The sequence below is a fragment of the Panthera uncia genome, chromosome E1 (genome assembly GCF_023721935.1).
Source record: "Panthera uncia isolate 11264 chromosome E1, Puncia_PCG_1.0, whole genome shotgun sequence".
Classification (NCBI taxonomy): Eukaryota; Metazoa; Chordata; class Mammalia; order Carnivora; family Felidae; genus Panthera; species Panthera uncia.
The window spans coordinates 56,900,210-56,913,569 of record NC_064814.1 but is presented as its reverse complement, the minus strand read 5'-3'; the positions used below and the strand labels follow the sequence as shown (position 1 = coordinate 56,913,569).

Genomic DNA, 13,360 nt, shown 5'->3' with positions numbered 1-13,360 from the left:
AACGCAAGAGCCCCTCACCCTTGGTCCACTGCCATCAGCAGGGAGACACCAGCCCGAGGCCCCCGCAGAGCATCCACACCGACCTCCCTGGTCACAGCGTACGCCACCGTGTCCCGGAGCCGGAAGAAAGGGAAGCAGCGAGCGCAGCCCGGGGCCGACGGCACATCCCGACCGCTCGGGTCGTCCGCGGGGCAGGGCTGCCCCTCCCCTCGGGGCCGCGCTGACCGGCCCGGGATGTCGTGGCTCTGTGTGGCCGAAACCAAAACCACACCAACAAGGCAACCTCGACCGGGTCTCAAACAAACAGCGGGCCCACGGGAGACGGACAAGCTGTCACCGTGGGGGGACCAACGCCAGGTCTGTCTGAACCGAGACGTGCGAGGAGACCGGGCCCCGTTCTCTCGAGCGCCCGCAGCTCCACGCTCGGGGAGGGGGCCCCGCAGCCCCCAGGACGGGCTCACCCGCGCTGGCACCACCGACCTCTGCCTGTGGGCAGGTCCCCGCTTCCGACACGGACGGAGACGGCAAGACGGGTGCTCCTCAGCCAATGGGAAGCACGATGCCCCCACGAGTCCGACCACTGCACCGCGAACACCTCAAACCGGCACAGACAGAGCTCATCTCGGACCCCGACCCACCTCCTCCTCACGTGTGTGGGAGACACAGGGGTATGAAAGCCATCCTTGAGGTCAGACACAGTGTCCGGGTTTGCGGTTCCAAGCCCGTTTCCTGACCCACAAACCAGGACGGCCGCACCTGCTGGGAAGGGTCGTTCCGAGAATCAGGTCGAGACCAGGCATGTGACACGCAGTCACGGTGCCCGACAGCTTGCACGGAACATGCTCGGGAGGCTGTCCCTTCTCCGCCTGTCAACAGCGGCACCGTTTTCCACACCGGTCACCCTGTCCTTCCTCCCCTCCTCTCAGTCCCGCCCCGGCCCCGGGCTCCTGCCTCCCGGTCCCCTCCAGCTCCCGGAACAGAGTCCCGACACCTCCATGCCGGTTGCGCTGCCCCCATCGGTAGCCAGCTGGTGGATAATTTCCGAGGCTGGGTCTGTGCCCGCCCTGGGCCGGGCTGGGCCCTGAGCAGGGAGATCTGTAAGGCAGCTGTCCCTTGCTTCTCTCACCTGTTAAACGTTTACCGAGCACAGATAATCCAGGGTGGCGATGCCCCAGCGGACACAACAGGAGGCCAACACACAAGAAGCACGGAGGGTCCCCGATGGACCCGCAGTCGACAGGCCAAGTGCCCCGAGGCAGCGGTGCGGATTTTATGCCAGAAGAACGCTGTGGGCTGTCCAGGCTTCGAGAAGCTTCCAGTGGAGCGGAGGCTCCTGCAGAGCAACCTTCCAGGAGGACGCGGGCACTGACCGGTTCGGGGCGTCGGACTGGGAAAAGGTCCCTCTCACAGCCTCAGGGACAGCCATCAGTCAGGCCTGGCACGTCCCACAGGCTCCTGGAGGAGACCACACTGGGTGGAGCGGACAGGAAGGAGGAACAGAGGAGCTGAGGCTGGCCTCTGAGGAACAGTTGTGCATCCCCACGGGGATAGCAGGACAGCCTGGGGGGAGCACGCCTGGGGGGAGCACCGGGAACATCCGTGTGGCCAGAGGGGCTGCGGGTGAGGGGCAGCGGAGCCCAGGGGCACAGCAGCCCCTGGGGAAGCCTGGCCAAGAGGAAGGGATCAGGTGACAGGCAGCAGGGCAGACAAATGGTTGTGGAGACAGGAAGGCGTCTCATGCCCGCGGAGGAAGAAGACAGAGAGACAGGGGACCGATGAGGCGCGCTGGATGGCTCTCTTGGGGCCCGTGAGGGCGTGTGTGTCCGTATACATCCCACCTTGTGTAGACGGCACGCCCCACGGGCTTACAGTGGTGACGCGGCACAAGTCTGGCTTCTCCCCGACGCACACACCCGAGGATTCAGAAGGCACAGTTCAAGTGGGATTCCTGCACTGATCTGGCCTCACACGCGGGCCCTTGGAACGTGCCTTGTCCGCGTGCTCAGTCACTCTCTTCGCTGGGGATCCGGAGGACCCTCCGGAGGAGGTGCTCTGCTCCTGGGGAGCACCAGCCAGTCCCGGCCCCTGCACGCAGGCCCAGCCCCATGACGACACTGCTGGAGGCCTCCTCCAGCTCTTCCTCTCGGTGCTCACACTCAGGTGGGGGCCCGGATAGGGAGGAGAAGCTGGGGAAGAGAGGCCTACACAGGGTGTCCGGGGTGCGGGCTCTCAAATGTCACGGTACAGGAGAATCACTTGGGAACGGACTCCTAGGATCTGGCTCCAGGGGCTCTGGTTTAGCACACAGGCCTGGGGGGAGGAGCAGAATCTGTACATTTAAGAGATGCCTGCCCCCCCCCCCGCCCCTCCCGGGGGTTCTAACACACTCCGAGAAGCTGCGCCTCAGGGAGGTACTGGCAGGGGACGGGGTGTGGGGTCCCCGGTAGCAGTAGGTCTGCGTGACCTCGGGCGGCAGCGTGGGCAGCATCTCTGCGCCACGAACTGATGAACGACTGCCCTCCCGTGATGGCCCCTCAGCCCCTCCGTCCTCACACCAGCCCTGCCTACAAATGACCTTTTCCTGTCAGCCAAGCCAAATCCCACTGTTTTCAGGAAGTCCTCCCTGAAAGTCTTCCCAAGCTATCCCACCCATGAATTCCGACTTCGATGTCACGGTGGAGACGGTGAGATAAGTTTCTCAAGAACAGGACTAAGGGGACGTGCATTTTTAAAAAATAATCTGAGAGTAAGACGAGGTTGTCAACTCTTGCCATTTCTATTCAATGTTACACTGGTGGTTCTCGCCAGGGTGATTAGGAAAGAAAAAATAAAAGGCATCCAGGTTGGAAAAGAAGAAAGGAAACTGTCTCTGTGTGCAGATGACATAATCAAGGGTGCAAAAATTCCAAGGAATCTACTAAAAATCTACTAGAACTAATCAATGAATTCAGCAAGGTTGCAGGATATAAGACTAATAAACAAAAACCAACTGTATTTCTATGTACTACAACGAATAACCCAAAAATGAAATTAAGAAATCAACTCCATTCATACTAGCATCCAGAAGAATACATTTAGCCAAAGTGTCAGACACGTGCACTGAAAACTATAGACATTGTTGGAATAAGTTAAAGACTTACGTAAACAGAAAGATTTCCCACGTTCATGGATCAGAACGCTTAATATTGTTAGTATCTATAGATTCGATGCACTTCTATCAAAATCCCAGTGGGCATTTTTGCAGAAACTGACCAGCTTATCCTAAAAATCCTATGGAAATGCAAGGGATCCAGAAGACACAAACAATCTTGAAAAAGAACCAAGTTGGAAGACTCACACTTCCCGATTTCAAAACTGACTACATAGGCACAGCGATAAAGACAGTGTGGCACTGGCATAACAATGGACATATAGATCAATGGACTGGAACTAAAGAATCCAAAAATTAACTCTTGAGTTTGTGGTCAGTTGATTTTCAACAAGAGTACCAAGTCATTCCACAGTCTTTTCAACAAATGATGCTGGGGCAACTGAGTGTCCACATACAAAAGAATGACACTGGATCCCTACCTCATACCATAGACAAATATTAACGCAAAATGGATCACAGACCTAAAAATATAAGAGCTAAAATCATAGAAATCTTTTTTTTCCCCTGCCCCCTAACACCACAGAAACCTTAAAAGAGAACACAGGAGTAAATTTTTATGACCTTGGATCAGGCAATGGTTTCTTACAAATGACACCAAAAGCATAAACAACAACAAAAACCATAAATTGGATTTCCTCAAAATTTAAAACTTTTGAGCTTCAAAGGACACCAACAAGAAAGTGAAAAGACAACCCACATAATGAGAGAAAACATTTTAAATTATGTACCAGATGGCCACCTGGGTGGCTCAGTTGGCTAAGCATCTGACTTCGGCTCAGGTCATGATCTCATGGTTCATGAGTTTGAGCCTCAGCTCAGAGCCTGGAGCCTCCTTCGGATTCTGTCTCCCCCTCTGTGCCCCTCCCCGACTTGTGCACGCACACACACGCCCACTCTCTCTCCCTCTCTCAGAAATAATACATGAATCAGCTTCAAATAAATGAATGAATAAATGAAAAAATAAATATCAGATAAGGGACTTGTATCCAGAATACAAAAAGGACTCCTTAAGAATAAAATAACAAAAAGACAACCCAATTAAAAAGTAGGCAAAGGAGGGCACCTGGGTGGCTCAAACGTCCAACTTTGGCTCAGGTCACGATCTCACGGTTTGTGGGTTCGAGCCCCATGTCGGGCTCTGTGCTGACAGCTCGGAGCCTGGAGCCTGCTTCAGATTCTCCCTCTCTCTCTTTCCCTCCCCTGCTCACACACACACACGCGCTCACACACTCTCTCTCTCTCAAAAATAAATAAAAGATTAAAAGTTAAAAAAAAAAAAAGCGGGCAAAGGATCTGAATAGACATTTCTCCAAGGATCTACAGTGTGGCCAATAAGCACCCGAACAGATGTTCAGCATCGTTAGCCACACACGGCCACTAACGGGCTAACTCAAAAGGACAGACAGCGACACGCACTGGCGAGGATGTGGAGAACGGTGCAGCTACTTTGGGAAACAGTTTGGCAGTTCCACAAAATGTAAGACAGAAAGTTCCCACATGACTCAGCAAGTAGACGTCCCAGAGAACGGAAAACGTACGTACACACAGGAATCTGTACACGTAGTGTTCACGTGACTGTTATTCGCAGCAGCCAAGAAGCGGCAATAACCCAATGTCCATCAGCTGGTGAACGGATAAATACCCATGCAACAGAATATTATTTGGCAACGAGAAGGTATGAAACAATGACCCACACCACAACGTGGACGAGCCCTGAAAACACGCTAAGTGGAAGAAGCCGGTCGCAAGGCCCCGTGTTGAATGGCTCCGTTTCTGTGCAATGTCAACGGCAGGCAAATCCGTAGGGGCAGAAAGTAGTGGCGGCTTCCAGGAGCAGGGGAACGGTGGGGACTCCCAGCGGGCACGGGCCTTTACTTGGGGCTGATGATAACGCTCTGACATTGGACTGTGGCGACAGCAAGTCTGTGAATCCACCAAAGTCTACTTCACGGAATCCTGTGCTATGTGAGCTCTGTATCGATAAAGCTGGGGTGCCCGCCTGGCTCAGGCAGAAGAACATGGGACTCTAGAACTCAGGGTCGTGAGTCTGAGCCCCACGCTGGGCACAGAGATTACTTCATAAAAACAAAACACAATTAAAAAAAAAAAAAATCTGATGAGCATGTCCCACGGCACTCAATAGACTGTTTTGATCGGGGACGGTTTCCACACGAAGAAAGTAACCCTACAAACGTGGGAGGGGGCCCTCAAAGTGCTCTTGGTCTGGTAACACATACGGAGTCCTGAGCCAAGCACAGAAAATGATAAAATCTACATGATTCAGAGTTAGGGAACTCGGTTCCCGTTTTTGGCTCTGCTGCTAAGAGGCTGTGTGTCTGGGGGTAAGTCACTTAAGCTCTCTGGGGTCCCCACCAACAAGAGAAGAAAACATTCCGGCTCACTCTCTATGGTTCTAAATGCTCAAGTCCACACCCCACAAAGCTGTCAACCTAATGACTATGTCATCACTTCCTCCCCGTGCGCCAGGGTCTGTGCTGGGCTCAGGAATACAGCGGTGAATGAAATGAGGTGGTCTTTGCCACGAGGTTGCTGACAGTCTGAGGGGGGAGGCAAACACTTTAATTATAAGCGAGGGGCTTGTCTGTGCCACAGACACATCAGGGCACTAGGACAACACCCTTCCCAAGTCCAGGAGTTCAGGGAGGGGCTCTAGTGAGGGCAGCAGGGTCTAAGAGCCCTCCGGTGCTCTCCTACGGGCAGGGGACGCTATCACCTGTCCCTTCCGTGTGGCCCTTACCCGTCCCGCTTACACGTCTGTCTCAGACACCTGTCTCGCGGCCCACTCTTCCCACAGCCCTTTAACAATTAAGTAGCTGGCAACCTGGCATCTTCGTTCTTCCTGGCGCTGCTGAGGGCTCTGGAAGTACAGGGTCATGACAGACGTGGAGGAAGGTGCTGGTGGCTCGCTCGAGTCACGGGTGAAGGGCGTTTGGAACAAGTGTGTTTCCTGCCCGGAGTCGAGTACAGCCAGAAAGTGGCAGAGCCGAGCTCTGCCCTAAAAACTTTTGACTCCGAGGCCTGCGTTGCCCTGCTCAGAGCTCCTTTGCCTAAGGGACCATGTTCCCAACCATTTGGTCTCATTTCTTTGCTCTTTAAAGCTTTAAGTAATACCTACACCCAACGTGGGGTTCCAACTGACGACCCTGAGATCAAGAGTCACACGTTCCCCACCGGCTGGGCCGGCCAGGTACCCCCCGATTTGGTTCCTTCCTTCCCCGAGTCACAGCTCCTGGCCCTCAGCCGGGTTCCCGACCCAAGGTAGGCAGTCCAAGGCCACAGAGAAAAGACACGCTGGGGCGGACCTCCCGCACCAGCCGTTCCCCGACTAGGACCCAGAGGGAACACGCCAGACGGCACACGGAGACAGGGCTGGAGAGGCCGTGAGCAGGTCAGACGCGGGAACGCGGAGGCTGTTAGTGGGAGGAGGGCCCCCGAGAACAGGGCAGAGTGGAGGGGGTGGAAGTGAGGACAGGACGCCCGATGGATTCCAGCTGTCCCCTGGTGTCACCAGGAACCCGGAACCGCCCCCGGAGCCAAAACAGCGGCTGTGCCGCATCAGACCGCAGTGAGATTCTGGACTGAAAGGTGGTGAAAATTACTCCTGGTGGCCAGCCCCACTCCACGAGCCTTACACGTACCGAGTAACTGAACCCCACGGGACTGCAGGACACGGAAGCCGCTGTCGTTTCCGGCCGACAGATGAGGAAACGGAGGCTCGGGGAAGGGAAGCGACTTGTCCAAAGGCAAGCAGCTGACGGGCTCCGGAGCCCGTGACGCAGCCTTCCCTCGATCCGACCTGGCCCCGGGCCAGCGGGACCCCATCGCTACTCGTCACATGGTTACGTGTCTCGTCTCCCGCCCGGGACAGAAGCTCTTTACGGGTGGAACACCGCTCGGGGGGTACGCGGGCGCCACGCCGGACGGGCCTGAGTGAAAAGGCCTCACACGCGGGACCACAGCGGACTCCGAACACGCGCGTGAAGCACGCGGGCCCCGCACCCGCGGATTTCTTCCGTGAACAGAGGCCAGCACTGGAAATGCGTTTTCTCTCCCATATGTTTTTTTTTTTTTTTTAACGTTTTTTATTTATTTTTGAGACAGAGAGAGACACAGCATGAACGGGGGAGGGGCAGAGAGAGAGGGAGACAGAGAATCAGAAGCAGGCTCCAGGCTCTGAGCCGTCAGCCCAGAGCCCGACGCGGGGCTCGAACTCGCGGACCGCGAGATCGTGACCTGAGCTGAAGTCGGACGCTTAACCGACTGAGCCACCCAGGCGCCCCTCCCGTATGCTTTCTTTCTCGCAGCGCACAATCCCCTGACCGTGGGTCGCTAAGGCTTGCAGTGGAAGCAGGCCATCGGTGGTTAAGTTTGCGGGGAGGCCGAGACCACGCAGACCTGGGGCTGCGGGCGTCCGTGCCCCGGGCACCCTGGCAGGCCAGGGTCGGCCGCACGTTGCTGCACGGTGAGGGCGCAGACTTACCGTCTGCGCTCTTTCCCTCGCAAGAGCTTCTGTGCTGAAGCCTTTCTCACCTTCCATGTTTTACAAACGTTACAACTTTGTAACGTGCGGCGCCTGGGGGGCTGGGTCAGTCAAGCCTCCAACTTCAGCTCAGGTCACCATCTGGCAGTTCGTGGGTTTGAGCCCCGCGTCGGGCCTGCTTCGGATTCTGTGGTCTCCCTCTCTCTCTCTGCCCCTCCCCTGCTCACGCTCTGTCTCTATCCTGTCCCTCAAAAATAAACAAACATTAAAAAATTAAAAAAAAAAAAATGGGGCGCCTGGGTGGCTCAGTCGGTTAAATGTCCGACTTCGGCTCAGGTCATGATCTCGCGGTCCGTGAGTTCGAGCCCCGCGTCGGGCTCTGTGCTGACAGCTCAGAGCCTGGAACCTGTTTCAGATTCTGTGTCTCCCTCTCTCTGACCCTCCCCCATTCATGCTCTGTCTCTCTCTGTCTCAAAAATAAATAAATGTTTAAAAAAAAAAAAATTAAAAAAAAACAAACAACTTTGTAATGCCTCCAGGTGAGCCTCCAGGCCGCGAGGGAAGACACAGAGGGCGTCGTAACAATGCCGGAAGCGACGGCTGCCGGGCGGGGCTCGGGCACAAGTGGCAGAGCAGAGTGGCAGGGCCAGGTTAGGGGTGCTGGCTTTCCTGCGTGACGCCACTCGCCATGTCTGATGACGCACGTTCAGATGCAAAGAGGCGGCCGCGGTGGTGGCCACACATGCGCTGCAAGGGTGGGGTCCCCCCAGCTGGGTGGTGTGGTCCGCGCACAGGACCGCCCGGCCCCCAGGCCGGTCTCCTCCGGTTCCAGGCGCTCCTCCGATGCTGGGCGACTTGGCGCTTGTGGGCCCCACGCAGCAAGGACAGCTGAGGGGAGTCGGCTGGGTGCACAGGCACCGCGTGCGAGGACACACCAAGGGCAGGAGGAAGGGACTGTCCCTCTGGACCCTCCTCCTCAGTCCTAAATGGTGACCCCCAGGGCCAGCGCCTGGCTCTCTCTCGCCTGCTTCCCCCCCCTAAGACTCCCATCTGGAGGAAGAAAAGGGGAAACGGCGCTCACAACTCACAACTCTGACAAGCAGCAGGGCTGAGGCCCCAGCTGACACCTCCTTCCCCTTCCCGAAGCGGGGAGCCCCTGGGACTGAGGTCAGGGTACAGAGGAAGGCCGCGTCCTCCTCCCAAGAGCAGTCGGGTTCGGGGTGCTGCGACGTGGAGGCAGTGGGGCTACTAACTGAAGTTCAGGGCTGAGGTCAAGGCCGTCGGGCAAGGGAAGGAGAGACCCCAGCTCCTCCCTCACAACTGGGGGGAATTCCCAGACAGGGACAGGAGGGCCTAGACCCTGCGGGGTCCAGGAGGAAAGGGGCAGGTGACAGATGGGCCAAAGGAGGCAAGCACCTTAGGGCCGGGGGCACATTTCTCACAAGTGGCCCAGACCTGGCAGGGCTGAGCCCGGGTCTCCAGCCCGGTTGCACTAAGGTAGGCCTCCCCCCACACCTCCTGCACTGTCTGCTCGGGTCCACGAAACCCCCCGAGGGGTGAAGGTTTTGTGAAGTACTTGAGCAAATGCAAATTGTTATCACCACATCTTTTTTAAGAGCCTGTCAAACAGTGCCTCCTTAAATACCCTGGCTGTGCCTTCTAGGAGCTTCTAAGTCAGACACCAACACAGAGGGAAGGAACACGCCGACAGGAGTCACATATGCCACAACGTGAGAGGTTAGCCGACTGCAGGGCAAGGAGGCAGGATGCGGAAACCAACCCCCTACTTTTCTGCTGACCTGGGGGCCTACACCCCACACGGGGCTCCGAACTCACAACCCTGAGATTAAGAGTCACGCGCTCTACTGACTGAGCCAGCCAGGCCCTCCCCTCCTCCCACCAGGGTCTTATAAATACAGAATTTCAGAGCTAGAAGGGTCTATCCACTCAGAACTCCCAGAAGATTCTAGGAGGCTCTGGAGTGGTAGAAAGAACTAGAACCACAAGGCCTGGGGAAGGGCTGGTCTGCCCTGTGCTGCAGGCCCAGCAGTGTCACTCACTGGGATGCGCCCTGGCAGGTCCTGCCACTGTAACCGGGGCCCAGAGGTGCCATGCTGCCCTGGACAGGAGGGCCAGGGCTGGGGGAGGGGCCGCAGGCGCCCCCCCTCGCCCCCCCCAGCGGAGGCAGGCTCACTCCTACCAGGCGGACGGGGAAGGGGCTCCAGGGAAGAGAGTGGGGAGCCGTGTCCACAGCAGGACCCGAGGCGGTGCAGCGGAATCCTGCGCCAGATGCCTCTCCCGCGTGGAAGAGCCTGGATCGGCGGCTGCCAGGGACCCGGAGCCTCCACTTATCTGGTGCGGAGACCGGGCTGCACACGGCAGCCCCACACAATAGGCCTGTTTTCCTGAGCTCTTCCTGTGACCGAGGAGGCCCCCACAAAGGGGACGAGGGGCAGGGGCGACGTGGTACCAAGGCCCGGCCTGGGGGAAGGGCCCCAGCCTGCGCGAGCTTGAACGGGGCTGCCCTGCCCTGCAGAGCAGCTTCAAACCCCACCCCCGGGGCCAGAGGACCACGGCCAGCCCGGAGCACCGCAGCCAAGCCGGGCAGGGCAGGGGGCTGAGGGGCAGGGTAGACAGGTGCCCTAGCAGGCCGGTCCCCGGGACACGTGGAGGGGGCAGTACTCCGCACAGGGGCGTACACACTGACCCCCTTCGCTTGGCCGTGAGCAGCCTCTGCACGAGCAGAGGACGCGTGTGCATGGACGCCCACAGTGCCACAGGTGGGGGCGTGTCTCTGAGGAAGAGTGTGCGGGTGAGGGGGGGTCGCAGGGGCGGTGGCCGGGGCACCAGAGGGGCCGGGGTCTCTCATCAGAACACCTCCCCACCCCCCCCAGCCCCGTGGGAGACGGCCCTCCTGGGGGAGCCAGCGTTGTGCCCGGGACCCCCGTGCCTGCGACACGCGTGGGGGGCAGGGTGTCATCAGCCCGTTTCTACCCCGAGGGCTTGCAGGGAAAGCAGGCTCGAAGCCAAGCCTGGCCCTCTGGCGAACCCCGTGCCCCAGGGACGAGGAAGGAAGCCCACCCACTGCCCAGGGCCAGGAGGGCGCGAGCACCAGGAGGGTTAAGCCCCCACTGGCTCCCCGGAGGCCAGCACGTCCAGTAGTAAAGAAAACCTGCAAAGACGCCTTTCCCCATGTCCCCTGCTCCCAAACCCGACCGTCCACCCCTGTCTGGCCAACCTGCCCCTCACACCGGGGCCGAATCGGACCCTCGGGTTCTGGCTCCACGCGGGGAAGTACGGCCCTCGGGTCGGTGACCACCACACGTGTCCTCACGTGCTCAGTGGGGGTGCAGCGCGGGACGGAGGGAGCAGAGGGGAAGGACAGAAACCAGGAGACGTTTATGTGCTGGGGGTGGGACAGTTCGAGTCTCTCCTCCCGGTCCCTGTGGCAGAAGGACACGCGCGCGCAGAGGCAGGAACAGGTTCAGACACGACGCACGCACAAGCACAAAGACTGCTCTAATGGGAAACCAGTCAGAGCAGAGGGCCCTGCCCACGCGAGGAGGGGGGGGAGCGGTCCCCCGCGTGCCTCGATGCCCGGGCTGCCCCCAGACCCGGCTGCGCAGACCGGGACCCCCCTGGTGAGCTGGAGGGTGCCTGGGGAGCGGCGTGGGCAAAGGGCAGTGGGGAGGGAGGCGGGGAGAAGGGGGGCCGGCAGCCCGGTGCTGGTTCTAAAATGGCCACAGGCAAGGCAGGGGACAGATGGTCTCTTTCTGAGGCTGAGCTGCAGAAAGTGGGGAAAGGGAAAGGAAGAAATAAATACCACCACAGTCAGAAGTTTAAAAATAAACCCCAACACCTAAAAGATAAACAGCCTGCTTCCGAGGCTCGGCCTGCCCACAGGGTGCTCTGGGGGAAAGAGAGAAGGGGGGCACCCTCTGGCCTCGGGGGTGAAGGCCGCGCCCCGCATCGGCCTTTCCTCCGCCTCCCCGGCGACTAAGGGACTTGGCTGTTAACGTGTCATATGGAGTCACGGCAGTCTGATCATGGCTCTGCCACGGAACCCGCTTCTGTCTCTGGCCAGCAGTCAGTTCTGTCACCTTGCGGCTGGGGGCCACCGCGCCCAACAGCCAAACGCTGCACGTCGCAGCCGGATGGCTCACGGCCACCGTCTCATCGGCACCTCATACCCTGCAAGGGAAGTGAGCCAGGCAGGAGTTATCGCCCATTTCACAAATGAGAAAACCAAGGCTCCAAGGAGTGACATGTTTGCCAAGGTGGAGCTGGAACCTGGGGCTCTGTGCCTGCCGTTCGCTCCTCCAATCGCAGCGCTCCCGGCCGGCCCGCCGCTCCAGAGCTCAGGGCAGACACGGCCTCCTCCAGGAGGCTTCCCGGACTGCCCACCTGCTCCCACGGGACCCTCTACTGCCCCTTTCGTGGCACCAGTTCCATCCGTGTGAAAAATTCTGTAGTCGTCTGTCTCCTCTGCCAGGCTAAGTTCTTGGGGGTCAGGGCCACATTCCAAATCTGTCTGCTGAACGATAAATACAAAACTAAAAGAAAGTTGGGGCACCTGGCTAGCTCAGGTGGAAGACCATCCGACTCAATCTTAGCGTCATGAGTTTGAGCCACGTGATGGCTGTAGAAACTACTTAATAAAACTTAAAAAAAAAAAAAGAAAGAAAGAAAAGAGAAAAGAAAGTTGGTGCTCTCTAGAAAAACCTTCCTTCCTCCCTGATGCAATCAATGGTTTCTAATGCTAGTTTTGGGTTTCTCTCCTCTCTTCTAATCATCCACGAATATTCACTTAAAAGCAACACACCGGGCAGCTGGCAAAAGTGAGTCCCTTTTTGTCACGTGAACCGGCGCTCCGTGATTCATACGCTTCGTAAATACTACGTATCAATGGAAAGGGCACTTTTTTAAAGCAGTGAACTCGTACATAGTTGGCAAAACCCAAACAAGAACATTGATAAAGATCCAAAGACTGGGACGCGACCGGGCAAGAAGAGATCAAGGGAAGGCGTCCCGGAGGAGCCAGGAGCCAGGAGCGCACTTTGGGAACGAAACAGAAGCGGGCAGAGGCTGGGTGGGCGGGAAGGGCAGAGGTCCCACCTCAGAAGACCGAGCCCAGGAAGGTTCGGAGGTGCGGGATGGTAAGTGCGCTGCGGCAGGGAACAGCCACCGAGAACCAAAGGCCTGGGCACCATGTGATGGAGGCAAACCAGCACGTCCGGGATCGTCCAAGAGCCTCCCTCCCCAGTCCCGGCACACAAGAATTCCTGGATGTCAGAACGCTCTGAAATCCACGAAGCGCTGCAGATTTGCAGAATCATTACAAACAGACTACCTCCCAGAGAGCAAGGGAAAATGCTGTCAAGAGGTCACTTGTTAAGACCATTGGGGTCACGGGGACGTAGGGGGAAGAGCGGTGGCGCATGAACACAGAAAGCAGACAGAAAGTAGAACCGAGTGGAGGATGGGTGAGGGCTGGAGGGGGTGGGGGTGGAGGGCGCAGATCCGAGGCCCCGGAGACTGGGCTGGGGAGGGCTGTCTCCGGGAGGCGACACTGGTGAGAGGAAGAAAGGACAGAGTATGGGAAGAGGAGGGAAAAGGGAGGAGGAGGAGGAGGAGGAGGAGGAGGAGGAGGAGGAGAAGGAGGAGGGAGGAGGGGGAGAGGGAGGAGGGGGAGAGGGAGGAGGGGGAGA

At 58.0% G+C, this 13,360-nt stretch overlaps 1 protein-coding gene across 7 annotated transcripts in view; it reads right to left on the bottom strand.

Annotated features, from left to right (window-relative positions):
• Positions 1–13,360, bottom strand: part of MINK1 (misshapen like kinase 1) — a 43,615-nt gene that overhangs the window by 16,772 nt on the left and 13,483 nt on the right. The window lies entirely within an intron of this gene.